The sequence below is a fragment of the Ranitomeya variabilis genome, chromosome 1 (genome assembly GCF_051348905.1).
Source record: "Ranitomeya variabilis isolate aRanVar5 chromosome 1, aRanVar5.hap1, whole genome shotgun sequence".
NCBI lineage: Eukaryota > Metazoa > Chordata > Amphibia > Anura > Dendrobatidae > Ranitomeya > Ranitomeya variabilis.
Window position 1 is genome coordinate 48,609,179 of NC_135232.1, and position 19,988 is coordinate 48,629,166.

A 19,988-nucleotide genomic window follows, 5' to 3' on the forward strand; every position below is an offset into this window, starting at 1 on the left:
ACTTAAATTCCTGGGCTCCAACACCGCCAGTTGAGGCTCAGATGTGCCGTCTGCACAGTCAAAACATACGACCCAGTGTTATTGGGTTTCAGTAACGTCAGCTGATCCCCAGCTGTGTAGCCGGCAATGTGTCATGCGACCGCCACGCTGACACAACAACTGAAATGTAAGGGAATCTGTCCCCCCCCCCCCCAAGGCGTTTGTTACTGAAAGAGCCACCTTGTGCAGCAGTAATGCTGCACAAGGAAAAAGGTAGCTATTTTGGTTTTGCTCCTTGCACACGCAAAACTGAACACTTATAAAATGTGTCCACTGATACCGTAAAACCGTCCCGGAGGTGGGACTTTCCTTCGTAATATGACGCAGCACAGCCGTCATTCCTACCCCCCCGGCGCCGCGCCCCGGCTCCTCAGCGTTGTTTGATTCCGTCCCGGAGCCTGCGCTGTTATGTTATCCCGTGGCCAGGCACACTTAGCGCTGCCCGTCTTCTGGCATCATTTGGTGTCAGGCTGGCTGCGCCTGTGCGGCCACGCTGGCCGAGAGCCCGCCTCGCAGTGTCTTCTGATTTAATCCCACTGGGGGCCTGGGATCTATGGACATGCGCAGTGCATATCTGAACCTCCACCTCTCACTCATCTCCCTATGGCTTCTTCAGACTGTTCGGTGTCAGCTGGTCCCTAATAGCATGCCACGGCCGTGACACCGCACAGTCTGAAAAAGAAGCCGTAGGGAGGGGAGTGAGAGGCGAGGATATGCACTGCGCATGGCCATGGATCCCAGGCCCCCAGTGGGATTACATCAGAAGACACTGCGAGGCGGGCTCTCGGCCAGCGCGGCCGCACAGGCGCAGCCAGCCTGACACCAAATGATGTCAGAAGATGGGCAGCGCTAAGTGTGCCTGGCCACGGGATAACATAACAGCGCAGGCTCCGGGACGGAATCAAACAACGCTGAGGAGCCGGGGCACGGCGGCGGGGGGGTAGTAATGATGGCTGTGCTGCGTCATATTACGAAGGAAAGTCCCACCTCCGGGACGGTTTCACGGCTTCAGGGGACACATTTTAAAAGTGTTTAGTTCTGTGTTTGCAAGGAGCATGATGAAAAGAGCCACCTTTTCCTTTTGCATCTTTTGTGCTGCACAAGCTGGCTCTTTCAGCTACAAACGCCTTGGGGGGGGGTTAAAGGTTCCCTTTCGACTTTCTCAGGCTTCGGCCTACATTGTGTTCCTCTGCTTTTCCACCTGCCCCTGGGCTCCAACACCGCTAGTTGCCGTCCAGAAGTGCTGTACGCACAGTCAACAGTCGCTCCTCTGTTATTGGGGTTCAGTAACGTCAGCTGTTCCCCTGCTGTGTGTGTGGCAATCCCTCCTACCTCCTCCAACCTCCTCCAACCTCCTCCTCCTCCACCTGTCCCTGGGCTCCAACACCGCCAGTTGCCGTCCAGAAGTGCTGTACGCACAGTCAACAGTCCCTCCTCTGTTATTGGGGTTCAGTAACGTCAGCTGTTCCCCTGCTGTGTGTGTGGCAATCCCTCCTACCCCCTCCAACCTCCTCCAACCTCCTCCTCCTCCACCTGTCCCTGGGCTCCAACACCGCCAGTTGCCGTCCAGAAGTGCTGTACGCACAGTCAACAGTCCCTCCTCTGTTATTGGGGTTCAGTAACGTCAGCTGTTCCCCTGCTGTGTGTGTGGCAATCCCTCCTACCCCCTCCAACCTCCTCCAACCTCCTCCTCCTCCACCTGTCCCTGGGCTCCAACACCGCCAGTTGCCGTCCAGAAGTGCTGTACGCACAGTCAACAGTCCCTCCTCTGTTATTGGGGTTCAGTAACGTCAGCTGTTCCCCTGCTGTGTGTGTGGCAATCCCTCCTACCTCCTCCAACCTCCTCCAACCTCCTCCTCCTCCACCTGTCCCTGGGCTCCAACACCGCCAGTTGCCGTCCAGAAGTGCTGTACGCACAGTCAACAGTCCCTCCTCTGTTATTGGGGTTCAGTAACGTCAGCTGTTCCCCTGCTGTGTGTGTGGCAATCCCTCCTACCCCCTCCAACCTCCTCCAACCTCCTCCTCCTCCACCTGTCCCTGGGCTCCAACACCGCCAGTTGCCGTCCAGAAGTGCTGTACGCACAGTCAACAGTCCCTCCTCTGTTATTGGGGTTCAGTAACGTCAGCTGTTCCCCTGCTGTGTGTGTGGCAATCCCTCCTACCTCCTCCAACCTCCTCCAACCTCCTCCTCCTCCACCTGTCCCTGGGCTCCAACACCGCCAGTTGCCGTCCAGAAGTGCTGTACGCACAGTCAACAGTCCCTCCTCTGTTATTGGGGTTCAGTAACGTCAGCTGTTCCCCTGCTGTGTGTGTGGCAATCCCTCCTACCCCCTCCAACCTCCTCCAACCTCCTCCTCCTCCACCTGTCCCTGGGCTCCAACACCGCCAGTTGCCGTCCAGAAGTGCTGTACGCACAGTCAACAGTCCCTCCTCTGTTATTGGGGTTCAGTAACGTCAGCTGTTCCCCTGCTGTGTGTGTGGCAATCCCTCCTACCCCCTCCAACCTCCTCCAACCTCCTCCTCCTCCACCTGTCCCTGGGCTCCAACACCGCTAGTTGCCGTCCAGAAGTGCTGTACGCACAGAGCCAAACACCTCGCCAATGTGTTAGTGGGGTTCAGCACCGCCAGCTGTTCCCCTGCTGTGTATACGGCAACGTGTACTGCGACCGCCACGCAGGCACAACAAGTTAAATGTAAGGGAACCTGACCCCCCCCCCCCCCAGGCGTTTGTTACTGAAGGAGCCACCTTGTGCAGCAGTAATGATGCAAAGGGAAAAAGTGCCTCTTTTCGTGATGCTCCTTGCACATGCTGAACCAAACACTTATGAAATGTGTCCCCACACAGCGTTAAACCGTCCGGTAGGTGGAACTTTCCTTTGTCGTGTGACGCAGCACAGCCATCATTTTTACCCCCTTGGCGCCGGGCGCCGCCTCCTCAGCGTTGTTTTAATCTGTCCCGGAGCCTGCGCTGTTAGGTTAGCCCTTGGCCATGCACACATGTTGCGCTGCCCGTCTTCTGACCTCATTTGGTGTCAGGCTGGCTGCGCCTGTGCGGGTGCGGTGGCCGAGATCCCGCCTCGCAGTGTCGTCTAATGTAATCCCACCGCGGGCCTGTGATCCGTGCCCGTGCGCAGTGCATATCCTCTCCTCTCACTCCCCTCCCTACGGCTTCTTCAGACTGTGCGATGTCAGCTGGTCCCTAATAGCATGCCACGGCCGTGACACCGCACAGTCTGAAAAAGCCGTAGGGAGGGGAGTGAGAGGAGAGGATATGCACTGCGCACGGGCACGGATCACAGGCCCGCGGTGGGATTACATTAGACGACACTGCGAGGCGGGATCTCGGCCAGCGCACCCGCACAGGCGCAGCCAGCCTGACACCAAATGAGGTCAGAAGACGGGCAGCGCAACATGTGTGCATGGCCAAGGGCTAACCTAACAGCGCAGGCTCCGGGACAGATTCAAACAACGCTGAGGAGGCGGCGCACGGCGCCAAGGGGGTAAAAATGATGGCTGTGCTGCGTCACACGACAAAGGAAAGTTCCACCTACCGGACGGTTTAACGCTGTGAGGGGACACATTTCATAACTGTTAGGTTCCGCATGTGCAAGGACCATAATTAAAAGAGCTAAGTTTACCTTTTCCAGCATTAGTGCTGTACACAATGGCTCTTTCAGCTACAAACGCCTGGGGGGGGGGGGGTTAAAGGTTTCCTTTCAACTTGCTCGAGTGCAGGCTTCGGCCTACACTCCGCTCCCCCTGCTCCTCCTGCTGACCCTGGGCTCCAACACCGCCAGTTGGGGCCCGGTACTGCTAGCTGCACAGAGAAAAACACCTCGCCAATGTGTCAGTGGGGTTCAGCACCGCCAGCTGTTCCCCTGCTGTGCAGCCGGCATCGTGTCCTGCGACCGCCACGCAGACACAACACACCCAAAGCTGCCGCCAGTGCAGGCTTCGGCCTACACTCCCCTCCCCCTGCTCCTCCTCCTCCTGCTCCTCCTCCTGCTGTCCCTGGGCTCTAACACACCGCCAGTTGGGGCCCAGATGTGCTAGCTGCACAGAGAAAAACACCAGCCAATGTGTCAGTGGGGTCCAGCACCGCCAGCTGTTCCCCTGCTGTGCAGCCGGCAACGTGTCCTGCAAAAGCCACGCAGACACCAGAACTGAAATTGAAGGGAACCTGTCCCCCCTCCCCCAGGCGTTTTTACGTTATCCAGCCACCTTGTACAGCGGTAATGCTGCATGTGTGCAAGGTGGCTCAGAAACGTATTCTCCTCGCACATGTGGAACTGAAAACACGTCTGCAATGTGTCCTCTGTGTGACCATTTAACCGTCCCGGTGGTGTGACTTTCCTTTGTAATGACACGCTGCAACCCCCTTGGTAGCGCTGCCCGTCTTCTGGCATCATTGTTTGGCTGGCTGCGACTCTGCGGCCGCCCTGACCCACACAACGCCCCTCGGTGTCTTATTTATTGGGACTGCGAGGGTGTGTTTGATGGGCATGAGCAGTGCATCAGTTCGCCTGTCCCTCATCTCCTTCCGCCTTCTTCAGACTGTGCGGCTTCATGGCCGTGGCATGCGATAAGGGATCAGCTGACGCCACATAGTCTGAAGCAGGTGTAAGAACCCAAGCGAGAGGCGAACATATGTACTGCGCCAGGCCATGAATCCCAGCCCCGCAGTGTTTTAACTATGTCAAGACACTGCGGGGCTGTGATTCATGGGCATCGCGAACCGCACCAGCCAACATTAAATGAGGTCAGAAGATGGGCAGCGCTAACAGCGCTAGGCCAGGGGATAACACGACAGCGCAGACTCCTGTACAGCAAATAACAACGCTCAGGAGGCTGCACCCAGCACCAAGGTGGGATTCTTGACATCTGTGCTGCGTCTCATTACAAAGGGAACTCGCGCCTCCAACACAGTTTGACTGTATAAAGGGCTAAATGTTATACGTGTTCCATTCAGCGTGTGCAAGGAGAAAAATTACAAGAGCAACCTTTGACTTGCGCAGCACTGCTGCTGCATAAGCTGTGGCTCTTCTACTTTGTAACCCCTGAGGGGGGGTTAAAGGTGACTTTTGAAATCGGTTCAATTAGGCTTCGGCCTACACTCTGCTCCACCTGCAGAGCCCGGGCTCCAACAACGCTAGTTGCTGTCCGGAAGTGCTGGCTGCACAGAGCCAAACACCTCGCCAATGTGTCAGTGGGGTCCAGCACCGCCAGCTGTTCCCCTGCTGTGTAGCCGGCAACGTGTCCTGCAAAAGCCACGCAGACACAACACACCCAAAGCTGCCGCCTGTGCAGGCTTCGGCCTACACTCCCCTCCCCCTGCTCCTCCTCCTCCTGCTCCTCCTCCTGCTGTCCCTGGGCTCTAACACACCGCCAGTTGGGGCCCAGATGTGCTAGCTGCACAGAGAAAAACACCAGCCAATGTGTCAGTGGGGTCCAGCACTGCCAGCTGTTCCCCTGCTGTGCAGCCGGCAACGTGTCCTGCAAAAGCCACGCAGACACCAGAACTGAAATTGAAGGGAACCTGTCCCCCCTCCCCCAGGCGTTTTTACGTTATCCAGCCACCTTGTACAGCGGTAATGCTGCATGTGTGCAAGGTGGCTCAGAAACGTATTCTCCTCGCACATGTGGAACTGAAAACACGTCTGCAATGTGTCCTCTGTGTGACCATTTAACCGTCCCGGTGGTGTGACTTTCCTTTGTAATGACACGCTGCAACCCCCTTGGTAGCGCTGCCCGTCTTCTGGCATCATTGTTTGGCTGGCTGCGCCTCTGCGGCCGCCCTGACCCACACAACGCCCCTCGGTGTCTTATTTATTGGGACTGCGAGGGTGTGTTTGATGGGCATGAGCAGTGCATCAGTTCGCCTGTCCCTCATCTCCTTCCGCCTTCTTCAGACTGTGCGGCTTCATGGCCGTGGCATGCGATAAGGGATCAGCTGACGCCACATAGTCTGAAGCAGGTGTAAGAACCCAAGCGAGAGGCGAACATATGTACTGCGCCAGGCCATGAATCCCAGCCCCGCAGTGTTTTAACTATGTCAAGACACTGCGGGGCTGTGATTCATGGGCATCGCGAACCGCACCAGCCAACATTAAATGAGGTCAGAAGATGGGCAGCGCTAACAGCGCTAGGCCAGGGGATAACACGACAGCGCAGACTCCTGTACAGCAAATAACAACGCTCAGGAGGCTGCACCCAGCACCAAGGTGGGATTCTTGACATCTGTGCTGCGTCTCATTACAAAGGGAACTCGCGCCTCCAACACAGTTTGACTGTATAAAGGGCTAAATGTTATACGTGTTCCATTCAGCGTGTGCAAGGAGAAAAATTACAAGAGCAACCTTTGACTTGCGCAGCACTGCTGCTGCATAAGCTGTGGCTCTTCTACTTTGTAACCCCTGAGGGGGGGTTAAAGGTGACTTTTGAAATCGGTTCAATTAGGCTTCGGCCTACACTCTGCTCCACCTGCAGAGCCCGGGCTCCAACAACGCTAGTTGCTGTCCGGAAGTGCTGGCTGCACAGAGCCAAACACCTCGCCAATGTGTCAGTGGGGTCCAGCACCGCCAGCTGTTCCCCTGCTGTGTAGCCGGCAACGTGTCCTGCAAAAGCCACGCAGACACAACACACCCAAAGCTGCCGCCTGTGCAGGCTTCGGCCTACACTCCCCTCCCCCTGCTCCTCCTCCTCCTGCTCCTCCTCCTGCTGTCCCTGGGCTCTAACACACCGCCAGTTGGGGCCGAGATGTGCTAGCTGCACAGAGAAAAACACCAGCCAATGTGTCAGTGGGGTCCAGCACCGCCAGCTGTTCCCCTGCTGTGCAGCCGGCAACGTGTCCTGCAAAAGCCACGCAGACACCAGAACTGAAATTGAAGGGAACCTGTCCCCCCTCCCCCAGGCGTTTTTACGTTATCCAGCCACCTTGTACAGCGGTAATGCTGCATGTGTGCAAGGTGGCTCAGAAACGTATTCTCCTCGCACATGTGGAACTGAAAACACGTCTGCAATGTGTCCTCTGTGTGACCATTTAACCGTCCCGGTGGTGTGACTTTCCTTTGTAATGACACGCTGCAACCCCCTTGGTAGCGCTGCCCGTCTTCTGGCATCATTGTTTGGCTGGCTGCGCCTCTGCGGCCGCCCTGACCCACACAACGCCCCTCGGTGTCTTATTTATTGGGACTGCGAGGGTGTGTTTGATGGGCATGAGCAGTGCATCAGTTCGCCTGTCCCTCATCTCCTTCCGCCTTCTTCAGACTGTGCGGCTTCATGGCCGTGGCATGCGATAAGGGATCAGCTGACGCCACATAGTCTGAAGCAGGTGTAAGAACCCAAGCGAGAGGCGAACATATGTACTGCGCCAGGCCATGAATCCCAGCCCCGCAGTGTTTTAACTATGTCAAGACACTGCGGGGCTGTGATTCATGGGCATCGCGAACCGCACCAGCCAACATTAAATGAGGTCAGAAGATGGGCAGCGCTAACAGCGCTAGGCCAGGGGATAACACGACAGCGCAGACTCCTGTACAGCAAATAACAACGCTCAGGAGGCTGCACCCAGCACCAAGGTGGGATTCTTGACATCTGTGCTGCGTCTCATTACAAAGGGAACTCGCGCCTCCAACACAGTTTGACTGTATAAAGGGCTAAATGTTATACGTGTTCCATTCAGCGTGTGCAAGGAGAAAAATTACAAGAGCAACCTTTGACTTGCGCAGCACTGCTGCTGCATAAGCTGTGGCTCTTCTACTTTGTAACCCCTGAGGGGGGGTTAAAGGTGACTTTTGAAATCGGTTCAATTAGGCTTCGGCCTACACTCTGCTCCACCTGCAGAGCCCGGGCTCCAACAACGCTAGTTGCTGTCCGGAAGTGCTGGCTGCACAGAGCCAAACACCTCGCCAATGTGTCAGTGGGGTCCAGCACCGCCAGCTGTTCCCCTGCTGTGTAGCCGGCAACGTGTCCTGCAAAAGCCACGCAGACACAACACACCCAAAGCTGCCGCCTGTGCAGGCTTCGGCCTACACTCCCCTCCCCCTGCTCCTCCTCCTCCTGCTCCTCCTCCTGCTGTCCCTGGGCTCTAACACACCGCCAGTTGGGGCCCAGATGTGCTAGCTGCACAGAGAAAAACACCAGCCAATGTGTCAGTGGGGTCCAGCACCGCCAGCTGTTCCCCTGCTGTGCAGCCGGCAACGTGTCCTGCAAAAGCCACGCAGACACCAGAACTGAAATTGAAGGGAACCTGTCCCCCCTCCCCCAGGCGTTTTTACGTTATCCAGCCACCTTGTACAGCGGTAATGCTGCATGTGTGCAAGGTGGCTCAGAAACGTATTCTCCTCGCACATGTGGAACTGAAAACACGTCTGCAATGTGTCCTCTGTGTGACCATTTAACCGTCCCGGTGGTGTGACTTTCCTTTGTAATGACACGCTGCAACCCCCTTGGTAGCGCTGCCCGTCTTCTGGCATCATTGTTTGGCTGGCTGCGCCTCTGCGGCCGCCCTGACCCACACAACGCCCCTCGGTGTCTTATTTATTGGGACTGCGAGGGTGTGTTTGATGGGCATGAGCAGTGCATCAGTTCGCCTGTCCCTCATCTCCTTCCGCCTTCTTCAGACTGTGCGGCTTCATGGCCGTGGCATGCGATAAGGGATCAGCTGACGCCACATAGTCTGAAGCAGGTGTAAGAACCCAAGCGAGAGGCGAACATATGTACTGCGCCAGGCCATGAATCCCAGCCCCGCAGTGTTTTAACTATGTCAAGACACTGCGGGGCTGTGATTCATGGGCATCGCGAACCGCAACAGCCAACATTAAATGAGGTCAGAAGATGGGCAGCGCTAACAGCGCTAGGCCAGGGGATAACACGACAGCGCAGACTCCTGTACAGCAAATAACAACGCTCAGGAGGCTGCACCCAGCACCAAGGTGGGATTCTTGACATCTGTGCTGCGTCTCATTACAAAGGGAACTCGCGCCTCCAACACAGTTTGACTGTATAAAGGGCTAAATGTTATACGTGTTCCATTCAGCGTGTGCAAGGAGAAAAATTACAAGAGCAACCTTTGACTTGCGCAGCACTGCTGCTGCATAAGCTGTGGCTCTTCTACTTTGTAACCCCTGAGGGGGGGTTAAAGGTGACTTTTGAAATCGGTTCAATTAGGCTTCGGCCTACACTCTGCTCCACCTGCAGAGCCCGGGCTCCAACAACGCTAGTTGCTGTCCGGAAGTGCTGGCTGCACAGAGCCAAACACCTCGCCAATGTGTCAGTGGGGTCCAGCACCGCCAGCTGTTCCCCTGCTGTGTAGCCGGCAACGTGTCCTGCAAAAGCCACGCAGACACAACACACCCAAAGCTGCCGCCTGTGCAGGCTTCGGCCTACACTCCCCTCCCCCTGCTCCTCCTCCTCCTGCTCCTCCTCCTGCTGTCCCTGGGCTCTAACACACCGCCAGTTGGGGCCCAGATGTGCTAGCTGCACAGAGAAAAACACCAGCCAATGTGTCAGTGGGGTCCAGCACCGCCAGCTGTTCCCCTGCTGTGCAGCCGGCAACGTGTCCTGCAAAAGCCACGCAGACACCAGAACTGAAATTGAAGGGAACCTGTCCCCCCTCCCCCAGGCGTTTTTACGTTATCCAGCCACCTTGTACAGCGGTAATGCTGCATGTGTGCAAGGTGGCTCAGAAACATATTCTCCTCGCACATGTGGAACTGAAAACACGTCTGCAATGTGTCCTCTGTGTGACCATTTAACCGTCCCGGTGGTGTGACTTTCCTTTGTAATGACACGCTGCAACCCCCTTGGTAGCGCTGCCCGTCTTCTGGCATCATTGTTTGGCTGGCTGCGCCTCTGCGGCCGCCCTGACCCACACAACGCCCCTCGGTGTCTTATTTATTGGGACTGCGAGGGTGTGTTTGATGGGCATGAGCAGTGCATCAGTTCGCCTGTCCCTCATCTCCTTCCGCCTTCTTCAGACTGTGCGGCTTCATGGCCGTGGCATGCGATAAGGGATCAGCTGACGCCACATAGTCTGAAGCAGGTGTAAGAACCCAAGCGAGAGGCGAACATATGTACTGCGCCAGGCCATGAATCCCAGCCCCGCAGTGTTTTAACTATGTCAAGACACTGCGGGGCTGTGATTCATGGGCATCGCGAACCGCACCAGCCAACATTAAATGAGGTCAGAAGATGGGCAGCGCTAACAGCGCTAGGCCAGGGGATAACACGACAGCGCAGACTCCTGTACAGCAAATAACAACGCTCAGGAGGCTGCACCCAGCACCAAGGTGGGATTCTTGACATCTGTGCTGCGTCTCATTACAAAGGGAACTCGCGCCTCCAACACAGTTTGACTGTATAAAGGGCTAAATGTTATACGTGTTCCATTCAGCGTGTGCAAGGAGAAAAATTACAAGAGCAACCTTTGACTTGCGCAGCACTGCTGCTGCATAAGCTGTGGCTCTTCTACTTTGTAACCCCTGAGGGGGGGTTAAAGGTGACTTTTGAAATCGGTTCAATTAGGCTTCGGCCTACACTCTGCTCCACCTGCAGAGCCCGGGCTCCAACAACGCTAGTTGCTGTCCGGAAGTGCTGGCTGCACAGAGCCAAACACCTCGCCAATGTGTCAGTGGGGTCCAGCACCGCCAGCTGTTCCCCTGCTGTGTAGCCGGCAACGTGTCCTGCAAAAGCCACGCAGACACAACACACCCAAAGCTGCCGCCTGTGCAGGCTTCGGCCTACACTCCCCTCCCCCTGCTCCTCCTCCCCCTGCTCCTCCTCCTGCTGTCCCTGGGCTCTAACACACCGCCAGTTGGGGCCCTAGGAAGACAAGCTTGAATAGGTCCCCATCCGGGTTCCAGTACCGTCAGCTGGTTCTCGGCAGTGTCTTTTGCTCTTGTACCTTCTGCTCCCCATCCTGGTTCCAGTACCGTCAGCTGGTTCCGGGCAGAGCCTTTGGCTTAGGTGCCTCCCTCTGGGTATCCGAGTTCCACCAACGTCAGGTGGTCCTTGGTAGTGCTTTCAGGCACGGGTACCTCCTGCTTAGTAACCGGGTTCCAGTAACGTCAGCTGGTCCTCGGTAGTTCCATTGGCTCTTGGACCTTCGGCTACCCATCCGGGTTCCAGTACCGTCAGCTGGTTCTCGGCAGTGTCTTTTGCTCTTGTACCTTCTGCTCCCCATCCTGGTTCCAGTACCGTCAGCTGGTTCCGGGCAGAGCCTTTGGCTTAGGTGCCTCCCTCTGGGTATCCGAGTTCCACCAACGTCAGGTGGTCCTTGGTAGTGCTTTCAGGCACGGGTACCTCCTGCTTAGTAACCGGGTTCCAGTAACGTCAGCTGGTCCTCGGTAGTTCCATTGGCTCTTGGACCTTCGGGTAGCCATCCGAGTTCCAGTTCCATCAGCTGTTTCTCGGCATTTTCTCAGCCTTCTTGTACCTTCTGCTACATTTCCAAGTTCAAGACCCGAAAGACGATGACCCGGAAGACCACCCCTAAGATGATGACGACACCAGAGACGACAACCACCAAGATGACGACGACCCTGGAGACGATGACCCTGAAGACGACCCCGATGACGACGACCCCGATGACGACGACCCCGATGACGACGACCCTGGAGATGACGACCCTGGAGATGACGACGACAACCTGGAAGACCGAGAAGCAGAAGAACAAGAGGCTGCAGAACAAAGAGCAGAAGAACATTAAGCATAAGACTAAATATCAGAGCAAAAGATATTATCTAAATTATAAGCAGAAGAAGACTAAGCAGTGTATGGGGGTGAGTCCGTTCCTCCTCGTGGTGCCCCTGGATAAAGCCTGATGCTGCAGGCCAAACTGAACGCGGACAAATGTAACTGTTTTGTGACAGGCAGAACGGAAGGTGTAATCTTCAAACTTTTATAGATAACAACTACGGGAATGCCTGTCACAAATAAGAATATGATGAAGAAGTTGAATATAAAAAAGATAATAGTTAAATAAAAAGAATATGAACAATGTAAAAAAAAAAATATATATATACGTAGAAAAGAAGAAGATGAATAAGGTGAAGAAGTTGATGTCACAGAAGCTGATGATGAGGATAATGAAGAAGAAAGTGTGGGAGAAGTAAAAAATAGGGTGAAGGGCGTGGAAGTAGTGAAACATCAATATCTGACAAAATAAATAAAAAATTAACATAGTCAAATTCTTTCTAACGCCGAACGTCATAAAAAAATTAAAAATACTGCTATTCTATTTGATTGGGATAAACCCCTGTGCCTTTAATGTCTCCGCCACCTCCCCCAATACATCCTACATTATTCTTAGTTGTTTTCCTTCATGTAGAATTAACCTACAAGGAAAGAAAGGGTTTATTTTAATTCCGATATTTTCGTCCCATTGACTTGCATTGGGATCGGGTATCGGTATCGGATTGGATTCCGATACTGTGACGGTATCGGCCGATACTTTCCGATACCGATACTTTCCGATATCGGAAAGTATCGCTCAACACTACTAGGGAGCACTTATTTAAAATCCTCTTATATTTGTCACAGTATTCCGGATTATCCGAGAATAAGGTGGGATGTCAATTGCACCTAAGACCCCTGGGTATTTTGTTTTGCCTATAATATTCCGCTAGGGTTGTGCAATGAAGGTCGTAGGAAATAAGCCTACGCCTTTCTTTTTCAAAATCCCTGGTCCTCAGTTCCTGTACTGGGGTCCTGAGAAATTCGCTAGATCCTGTCACATGGGACAGTATATCTGAGCTTGTGGCCACATCAAATGCAAAAGTGTCAGTAGACATGGGAATGTTGCAGTGTTATAATAGGAATGGCCGGAGCAACTGCCAATACAATAGTATTAGAAGAGGGTTATTTGGCGTGCACTCAGCCCAATAAGGCGAGGTGCCGGTGTAATGGACCAGGGGCCCTGATATAGTAAATTATCAAATTCACCGCACTCTCTTCAGACAATTGCCAAGAATATGCCAGTTTATTAACCTGAATAAAGCTGGGAGCATAACAGAATATTACAGCATATGCGATTAACAACGTTTCGGCTCAACCTGAGCTTTTATCACGTTTTCGCTGTGGAAAAAGTACACAAACAAAAAAATAAACATAAAGTAAATCAACATACATGAAATGGTACAAGGTCATCGTAGGTTATCCTAAAAACAGTGTAGGGAAACCAGAATAAGTCCACTACTAAGGACATAGGGAGGTGTCCGTGGAGGTGATGACCAGGGAATGAATATCTGGGTGGGGTAGAGAGGGTCCTGTGCGTCCTGCAAGTAGGGATGATAGAGTGAGTACTAATGGTAAAGATATTTAGATCGTCAGAACGGGGGTAATCAGAAGGTACACAGCAAAAGACATACATACACATTGCATTACATCAGTATAACATGATAATGTGGATCACAATATAATACAGCAGCGGCATGGGAGTTTTACCTTATTCCAGTGAAGGATAGTGTATGAGAAGGGATAAGTCCCAATGGTGCAGCAGAAGTTCTGCAGGAAATAGTGAACAAAAGTTAGCTGGTAAGGAATAAGGAGTTAGTGCCCCAATAGGTTAACTAAGTTTCCTTTGAATAGTACACTGGAGTGTAGGTACGCATAATTGGGGAACCCTTACAGAGGGTATAGACCTGTTAGAGGTAAATAGTCTGTATATAATGTCCGTCTGAGTGCCCCTAGTATATCGTGACAGGCAGCCATGTGTATAAGTAATTACCTTAGGTATATAGGTTGTGAGCGGCGCTCCCGCGCTTTACTCAATGGCAGCTAGTGTTCGGTCTGTGGCTGGGGCGGCGTGTGTTTGTTAAAACGCCGCCATACCGGAAGTAGACGGCGCAAACCGGAAGTGACGTCGCGCACCTGTGTGGGGCCTCATTGCGCATGCGCAGCCCTTGTTGTGACAACCCTGTAACCAAGCGCTGCTAGAAGCCTGGAACAGAGCGCTGTGTAGCGGCATAGATGACCTAGTGGGGACAAACTGTAATCTGAAAACTATGTACAAGCCGCAATGTATATATAGAGATGTTGCTAAAGAAAAAAGAAGGAAACAGGCAGCCATGTGGTCCCATAAAACATAACACTTTATTGAAAAACGTTAAAAAACACCATACATAGAACAGGGGCACAGTAGGGGATGCAAATACATCCAATTGGCAATGCAAACAAACAGACAAAACCGGATCCAAAGACCGTGCTGCTATATCATTGTAACATATCTAGCATCTCCCCAAATGAATAATAACCAGTACATAGTCCAGAAAAATATATATAAGGCCAATGCCCACATATGGGGGATAAGTAGTAGGAGTTATGCAACATTCAGCATATCCATAACAGGTAACATACCTTCAATAGACAGCACAGGTATAAGGAACGGCAAGCCTGACCCCAACGCGCGTTTCGGAGCGTAAAAGCGCTCCTTCCTCAGGGACCCCCTGAGGAAGGAGCGCTTTTACGCTCCGAAACGCGCGTTGGGGTCAGGCTTGCCGTTCCTTATACCTGTGCTGTCTATTGAAGGTATGTTACCTGTTATGGATATGCTGAATGTTGCATAACTCCTACTACTTATCCCCCATATGTGGGCATTGGCCTTATATATATTTTTCTGGACTATGTACTGGTTATTATTCATTTGGGGAGATGCTAGATATGTTACAATGATATAGCAGCACGGTCTTTGGATCCGGTTTTGTCTGTTTGTTTGCATTGCCAATTGGATGTATTTGCATCCCCTACTGTGCCCCTGTTCTATGTATGGTGTTTTTTAACGTTTTTCAATAAAGTGTTATGTTTTATGGGACCACATGGCTGCCTGTTTCCTTCTTTTTTCTTTAGCATACGTTCTTTGGCAGCTGGCCCCTTTATTATCCATTTAGCATATTGAATTTATGGGATTTACATTTTAGCAACTATTTATTTCTTAATATGCTGGCTTCAATATTATTATGATATAGAGATGTTGACATATGTGCCTAGATGTTTGTGTGTGTGCAATGCGATATATTATCTGCTTGCAGGATAATGAATTATACGGAGAAGTAAAACAGGGGAGCAAAACAAAAACAAAACAGGGAAAAAATATATTATTACTGGTGGGGGGGGGGGAAGAAAAGGAAAGGACGAATCAGGTTAATAAACTGGCATATTCTTGGCAATTGTCTGAAGAGAGTGCGGTGAATTTGATAATTTACTATATCAGGGCCCCTGGTCCATTACACCGGCACCTCGCCTTATTGGGCTGAGTGCACGCCAAATAACCCTCTTCTTATACTATTGTATTGGCAGTTGCACCGGCCATTCCTATTATAACACTGCAACATTCCCATGTCTACTGACACTTTTGCATTTGATGTGGCCACAAGCTCAGATATACTGTCCCATGTGACAGGATCTAGCGAATTTCTCAGGACCCCAGTACAGGAACTGAGGACCAGGGATTTTGAAAAAGAAAGGCGTAGGCTTATTTCCTACGACCTTCATTGCACAACCCTAGCGGAATATTATAGGCAAAACAAAATACCCAGGGGTCTTAGGTGCAATTTACATCCCACCTTATTCTCGGATAATCCGGAATACTGTGACAAATATAAGAGGATTTTAAATAAGTGCTCCCTAGACATCATAATACTAACAATAGAGTTCCTTCAGAAAGCAATAGTGGAGACCAAACAGAATATACAGAATATAGAGATGCAGCTTTCAACTACTCTTTCCTCCACCGAGTGGTCCACTCTAAAGACGAAGACTGAGAAAACCTTGGCAGAACACCAGAAGATCCTACAGGAACGCAAAAGAGCCAAATTCCAACGTGACACCGAAGATTACGCCAACAACAGGGTCTACAAATGGACCGACTCCTCTACCTCCACCTGGCGCCGTTCACGCTATCCACGCAGAGATGGATCCTACAGCTCCGGAAGCGACTCCTCGACCAATTCCAGCCGTCATTTTTTATTCAAGGGACGGAGAGGAGGGCATCACGATGGAGACCCACAAGGAGAGCAAAGCGGAAAAATGACAACAAGATCACAGGTGAGACCACGAACCTAGTAATCAATATATCCGACCATCTTCTTTCCCCCACAGAATTCTCAGTACTTCAAAAGGGGCTCTCGTTTTGCCCTACACCAAATTGGGACGCTTTGCAGCTGAAAGAAGACTTAGAAAATTTCTACCGGACAATAAGACTTAAGACTCATTTTGGTCTCAATACGGACAATATGCGCACCCCGATACCTACGAGGGGAGATGACACACCGCCGGCATTGTCTATTACCACTCTTGGACTCCGTAATCGTAGTAATTTTTGCCCTCCTAGGACCTACCACGCGGCGGAGACTTTTATTTCTCTAGTGGACCAGGAGGTGGACTCTCTTATACACCAACAATGTCTTGGTCTATTTCCTCCTCATTCTAATCTTTCTCCCACTGAGAAACAGGCTCTGTCCTCTCTCCACACCAACAAATCCATTATAGTGAAGCCGGCCGACAAAGGGGGAGCTATTGTAGTGATGAATCGCACACAATACATCGGTGAGATTAATCGCCAACTGGCTGATACCAACACTTACGGTATCATACCTAGGGATCCGGTGGCGGCCATCAGTCGCAAAATCAAAAATGTAGTTGACACATATCTGATGCAACACACCATCGATCAGAAAACAGCAACCTTCCTGATCAATGCTCACCCGATAACACCCGTATTTTATGTGTTACCTAAGATTCACAAATCACTACAAAATCCCCCCGGTCGCCCTATAGTGGCCTCAACGGACTCAGTCCTGTCTCCTCTGTCTGTCTTTCTGGAGAGAATCTTGACACCTATGGTTAAGTCCACTCGATCCTTTCTTTTAGACACCGGTCATTTTCTAAGTATCATCAAACAATTGGGCACAGTACCACCCAACAGTACCCTTGTCACGCTTGATGTAAATAGTCTTTATACGTCAATTCAACACACGAAAGGCATCGAGGCCACTAAGCATCTATTGTGCCAATCCACAATCTCGGAGGATGCTATCCAATTCTGCCTAGACCTACTCACCCTAGTGCTTTATGAGAACTACTTTTTATTCGAGGACACCTTTTACGTCCAGAAGTGCGGGACCGCGATGGGTTCGAACGTTGCGCCAGCTTACGCAAATGCGTTCATGAACCATTTCGAGATAACCCATGTGTTCACAAATCAATTTTTCCAACAACACGTTTTATGTTATCACCGCTACATTGATGACATCTTTCTCATCTGGACAGGTACCTCGGACACATTACTATCCTTTCATTCTCACTTGAACTCCATCCTCCCCGAGCTCCAATTTACCATTCATCATGATACCGACTCAGTACCCTTTTTAGATACCACAGTTATCAAGGATACAAATGGAGGCCTCTCCACGGATATGTATTGTAAACCTACTGACTGTAACAGTCTCCTACATTACACCAGCTGTCACCCACGCTCATTGAAAAATAGTCTACCACGTTCCCAACTTAACAGGGTAGCTCGGATTGTCTCTGATCCTGTCAAACTCAATGATAGACTAGATACTATGACTTCAAAATTTAAAGCACGATGCTATCCCCCTAGACTTCTCACTGATGAGAAAGCACGCATTTTGTCGCTTCCTTCTCCTCGACCCCCGAGCAATACGAGTGAAAGGATTCCGTTTGTACACGTATTTCATCCACTGGTTCCCAAAATCCATTCTATCATTAGGAGACATTGGCCACTTTTAGCCAAAGCATATCCGAACATACCTCCCTTCAAAGAACGAGCCCTGATGTGCAACAAAAGACCCCCCAATATTAAGGACCAACTTGTAAGAGCGGATATAGGCAGTAAGCGGCCCATCACTACACAGAAATTTCTGGGCACCCAACGTAATGGCACCTTTCCCTGTTTGAACTGCGCAGCCTGCTCTAATGTTATTAAGTCCAGTACCGTAACCCATCCCAGAACCGGAAAGTCCTACCCAATACGTGGATTCTTTACATGTGACTCAAACTTTGTTGAGTACCTAATTAAATGTCCATGTGGCCTCCTATACATAGGGGAAACCACACAGCATATTAAGGACAGAATTGCCAGTCACAAATCTACCATCAGGTGCGGCAAAAACTGGTTGCCTTTACCGGATCACTTTACCAAATTCAGACACACAGTGGCACAACTAAAATTCCAGGTCATCGAGCAGGTCCCCCGCCCCAGGAGAGGAGGTGATCACATAAAACTTCTCAGAGCACGAGAAACCCTCTGGATATACAAACTGGACACTCTGGCCCCCAGAGGGCTCAATAGGGAAATTGATTGGTTAGTATGAGCCTTGCTATACCACTTAATTATTCTATCCTCTCTTCACAGACTCGTTAAAATATGATCCTATAGGACCTACAACTCGTATGTGGGTGAGTTGCCCCTAGTTCCCTGATTCGTCCTTTCTTTTTCTTTCCCCCCTCCCACCAGTAATAATATATTTTTTCCCTGTTTTGTTTTTGTTTTGCTCCCCTGTTTTACTTCTCCGTATAATTCATTATCCTGCAACCAGATAATATATCGCATTGCACACACACAAACATCTAGGCACATATGTCAACATCTCTATATATACATTGCGGCTTGTACATAGTTTTCAGATTACAGTTTGTCCCCACTAGGTCATCTATGCCGCTACACAGCGCTCTGTTCCAGGCTTCTAGCAGCGCTTGGTTACAGGGTTGTCACAACAAGGGCTGCGCATGCGCAATGAGGCCCCACACAGGTGCGCGACGTCACTTCCAGTTTGCGCCGTCTATTTCCGGTATGGCGGCGTTTTAACAAACACACGCCGCCCCAGCCACAGACCGAACACTAGCTGCCATTGAGCAAAGCGCGGGAGCGCCGCTCACCACCTATATACCTAAGGTAATTACTTATACACATGGCTGCCTGTCACGATATACTAGGGGCACTCAGACGGACATTATATACAGACTATTTACCTCTAACAGGTCTATACCCTCTGTAAGGGTTCCCCAATTAAGCGTACCTACACTCCAGTGTACTATTCAAAGGTAACTTAGTTAACCTATTGGGGCACTAACTCCTTATTCCTTACCAGCTAACTTTTGTTCACTATTTCCTGCAGAACTTCTGCTGCACCATTGGGACTTATCCCTTCTCATACACTATCCTTCACTGGAATAAGGTAAAACTCCCATGCCGCTGCTGTATTATATTGTGATCCACATTATCATGTTATACTGATGTAATGCAATGTGTATATATGTTTTTGCTGTGTACCTTCTGATCACCCCCGTTCTGACGATCTAAATATCTTTACCATTAGTACTCACTCTATCATCCCTACTTGCAGGACGCACAGGACCCTCTCTACCCCACCCAGATATTCATTCCCTGGTAGTGTTGAGCGATACCGTCCGATACTTGAAAGTATCGGTATCGGAAAGTATCGGCCGCGACCAATCAGAAGCCGTGACGTCGCGGGAGGCAGGAAACGCGCGCATTTTAAGCAAACAACGCTGCCGGTTCCCTCGGTGAGGTCCAGGCTGCGTCGGAGAGGTGAGTATAGCAATATTTTTATTTTAATTCTTTATTTTACACATTAATGTTGTATTTTACACATTAATGTTGTTTCGATACCGATACCCGATACCACAAAAGTATCGGATCTCGGTATCGGAATTCCGATACCCGCAAGTATCGGCCGATACCCGATACTTGCGGTATCGGAATGCTCAACACTATTCCCTGGTTATCACCTCCACGGACACCTCCCTATGTCCTTAGTAGTGGACTTATTCTGGTTTCCCTACACTGTTTTTAGGATAACCTACGATGACCTTGTACCATTTCATGTATGTTGATTTACTTTATGTTTATTTTTTTGTTTGTGTACTTTTTCCACAGCGAAAACGTGATAAAGGCTCAGGTTGAGCCG